Raw genomic sequence first — 4,136 nt, forward strand, 5'->3', positions numbered from 1 at the left:
ACAGGCACCCCTTTGAACACAAGCACTGGCAACACTCAAGTAGATGAAACTGCCGCCGATACTGAAGTGAATGATGAAACTGATGACGAAGCACAAGGGGATGAATGGTGGGCAATCGGAGATCATGGTACCTCAGCCACCGTACGTTGGGCAGAGATTTGAATCGTTCGCAGAAGCAAAGAATTCTACCAGACATATGCAAAGTTCCATGGGTTTGCGGTCAACACCGAATACCATAGGAAAATTAAGAAAACTAACGAGTACAGCAGAGGTGAGATGAGGTGCCACAAGGCACGAAGGAACAAGAAGGGGAAAGGTGTTGCGCCTGTCGTTCCGGAACGAAAGAGAGGTATCATTCTCAAGACCGAATGCCCTGTCCGGTGTAAGCTAAACGTAGATGGAGCACAGTGGGTGGTCACTGAATATTTTGACGAGCACACACAAACTCATAAAGAAGTTCGACCTGGTAAAATTTCTGACCGCCCACAGAGGATTCACCCCCCTCGAGAAGAAATTCATAAAGCTGCTACATGATTGTAACGTCGGTCCATCAAGAATGGTCCAGATACTATCACTCATCCACAGCAAAAAGGGACTCTGAGTAGCATGCCCTACATACCAGCTGACGTCACAAACCTAAAGGCAAAGTACCGTAGAGAGAGCAAGTTGGCTGACATAGAGGCCACAATGGCCTACTTCGATGAGAAAGCGAAGGAAGATCCAGATTTCTTCTACAGGATAAGGTTGGACGATGAGGACCGTGTCAGGAACATGTATTGGGTGGATGGTGCTGCAAGGAGAGCCTACAAACATTTCCGAGATTGCATTTCATTCGACGCGACGTATCTCACTAATATGTACAAGATGCCATGCGCTCCATTCATAGGAATAAATAACCACAATCAGTCGTTGCAGTTCGGATGCGGGCTCGTTCGGAACGAAAGACACGGATGGGTACGTTTGGCTGTTCAAGACCTTCTTGGAGTGCATGGATGGACTTGCTCCGATGAACATAATAACAGACCAGGATTTTAGCATGCGTGCAGGCATAGAGGAGGTCTTTCCGTTGGCAGTGCACAGGCACTTGCAGGTGGCACATTATAAAGAAGGCTGAGGAGACGCTAGGACCGTTCTTTGCTGACCGTCGAGAGCTGCACAAGGCATTCGAGCTGTGCGTGGACCACAGCTTGACGGTGGAGGAGTTTGAAAGGAGCTGGAAGGCCATGATTGAAACATATCAAGTCCCAGATAACGAGACCCTTGCTAGCCTGTGGGAGAAGCGAATGTACTGGGTGCGGCCTACTTCATGCAGTGCTTCTTCCCGTTTCTGCAGACTACGCAGCGCAGCGAGGGGTTCAATGCTGTTTTGAAGCGGTACGTGAGCCCTGGCAACTCATTGCTACAGTTTGCCAAGCAGTACACAACTTTGCAACAAAAAATACTGGGATCTGAGCTACAGCAAGAAGCGAACACGCTAAAGCAGCCAAAATTGCTAACGTATTTACCGATGGAGAGGCAAATGAGCAAGATATACACCAACAAGATCTTTAACAAGTAAGTCAGTTGCGTTACAAGTCTTATTTGCGCAAAGCACGAAGGCAGTAGGTGCCATATAGAATGCAATGCAGTTGCCATGATATGTGGTTTCCATGTTTAATGAAATACTGTTTGCCATGCTTACTCAGCTGCAGTTGCCATGTTCAATGGAAATTCTGTTTGCCATGCTTACCCGGATGCAGTTTCCATGTTCAATGAAATGCAGTTGCCATGTTTAATGCACTGTACTTCCATTGGGCATGTTGGTATGCAAATGCCAATGTCAACTGAAAAATGTTATGTTGTTGCCATATCTACTTAAATGCAATTGCCATGTTTACTAAAATGCAACTGCCATGTCTGCTGAAATGCAATTGCCATGTTTACTCAACTGTAGTTGCCATGTTTAATAAAATGCAGTTGCCATGTTTTATGCAATGTGCTTCCATTGGGAATATTGGTGTGGAAATGACGATGGCCAGTTGAAAAGTTATGCAATTGCCATGTTTAATGTACTACAGTTGCCATGTCTAATGTACTACAGTTGCCATGTCTAATGTACTACAGTTGTCATGTCTTATGTACTATATTTGCCATGTTCAAGGTACTATATTTGCCATGTTCAATGTACTATATTTGCCATGTTCAAACAAAATGTATTTCTATTTCCATGACAACATAAGGTGCTACAAAAAAAGAGCGCACGATAGTTTAACAGAAAACACACAAAACTTGCAGATTCCAGGAAGAAATAAAGCGTGCCAGCATGTTCACGGCTTTCCAGGTGGACGAACATACGTTCAAGGTGTGTTCTATTTTGGGCATGTCAGATTCAGAACCTGAAGACCCGGACAAAGGAAGGAACTACTTTCGTGAAAGCCTCGAGGCGAAGGCGATACTACTGCCAATGCTGCAAGTTTGAACGGGACGGCATTGTGTGCTGTCACATACTAAAAGTAATGGACATGACTGTGACACGGATGCCCCGCCATTTCATAAGGCGGCGATGGACTTGGGACGCTGACGACGCGTTGGCGCCGCAGACAACAAACGCAGTTCTGGCTGTGCATGACGAGAGACCTGAGTCAACCATGGAAGCCGTGAGGCACGTTGTGCTGACAAAGAACTATGCTGAGCTAATTGATGAAGCGTGCAAGAGTGATGAGACAGCGAGAGTCGCAGAAAAACACAGGAAGGCCCTGAAAAGAGAGCTTGATGAGATCAAGAAGAGGAAAGCTGAGGAAGCCTTACACAGGTTCCCCCGCACATCAAGTGTGCCTTCGTCCACGGGGCCATCATCTGAAAACTCGAGATAGGATCTGGAACAGCAAGCACACAAACCCAGGTCAGGAACCGCCCCGTTCCATCACAAAGGGCGTCCAAAAGAGATAAGGTACAAATCGGGATTGGAGACCAAGCAAAACACAAGAAAACGAAGAAAGGGACGGGCAATCTGTAAGCAAAATTGGGGCGCTGTGACATGGTCCTTGGGGACATTTTGTTTTGTAACCTAGATGTTGTGAATTTTTTCTAGAAATGGGAGACTGACTCTTGAGGGGCATCAGAAGTTGCAGGAAAATGCATTGAATGGGTAACTGCAGTTGCCATGTTTGTGTGTCTTGATCTGCCATGTTATATGTGTTTAATCTGCCATGCTATTTTGTACTAAATATGCCATGATATTTTATACTGAATCTATCATGGTAAATATACTGGGTCTGCCATGTTAATTATACTCAATCTGCCATGTCAAGTATACTGGATCTGCCATCTTGTTTATGCTGAATCTGCGTGTTCTTTGTACTGAATCTGCCCTGTTAGCTGTACTGAAAAATGCCATGTTATTTGTAATGACTCTACATCGCGTATATTTTCATGATAATTCGACATGCTTTAGTCACACATGTTGTGTTGTGTGCAATCTATGGGAAACAAAGTTGAAAAAGCGTAACGTGCATCAACTGTAGAAAAGGTTATAGCTACATGATCAAAACTACCATGATAGCCGGTGCAGTTAGCAACGAAAAATAAGAAGCAAAACAGCCAAATGAAAAACGATGATGACTTTTAATAACCATGTCTGATGAACTACATTTGCCATGTTTTAGAACATAGTGCACGCATTCGAAGCAGCAACCTGGTGGTGCAAACGATGAAACCACAATAATAATGATAAACGTAAAACGTATCTACTATCACGCCTGAAATAGGTTCACATCCACACAAAATATTACAGAAAATATTCAAATGTCACTCACGAACCACCACTGCATACTAGGCTACTCGGGGTTGCAGTCATAGCATAGCACACGGACATAGTTTTTGAGAAGAACAAAAGGTAGTACATTACATTCCTCGGCAACAGAATGTAAGGTATGCGTCCTGTGTGTAACGCCACGTGATCACTTGTACTTCTTGATGACTTTCTTGACAGCTTCCTCCATGAACTCGCGTCCTCCAGACCGCTTGTTGAAATCTTCATTCGTCAACCAGTTCCATGTGTAAAATTTCCGGAGCTCAACGACCGTTGCAGCTGTGACAGCGGGAACAAGTCTACCTTCCCACTTTGCAAGGTATTCCAACATGTGAAAGCCACCCGT

At 44.7% G+C, this 4,136-nt stretch overlaps 1 pseudogene; it reads left to right on the forward strand.

Moving 5' to 3' along the window:
- The first annotated feature begins 687 nt into the window (after positions 1–687).
- LOC125527109 lies at positions 688–4,109 on the forward strand (annotated as a pseudogene).
- The last annotated feature ends 27 nt before the right edge of the window (positions 4,110–4,136 follow it).

The sequence above is a fragment of the Triticum urartu genome, unplaced genomic scaffold (assembly GCF_003073215.2).
Source record: "Triticum urartu cultivar G1812 unplaced genomic scaffold, Tu2.1 TuUngrouped_contig_2913, whole genome shotgun sequence".
Classification (NCBI taxonomy): Eukaryota; Viridiplantae; Streptophyta; class Magnoliopsida; order Poales; family Poaceae; genus Triticum; species Triticum urartu.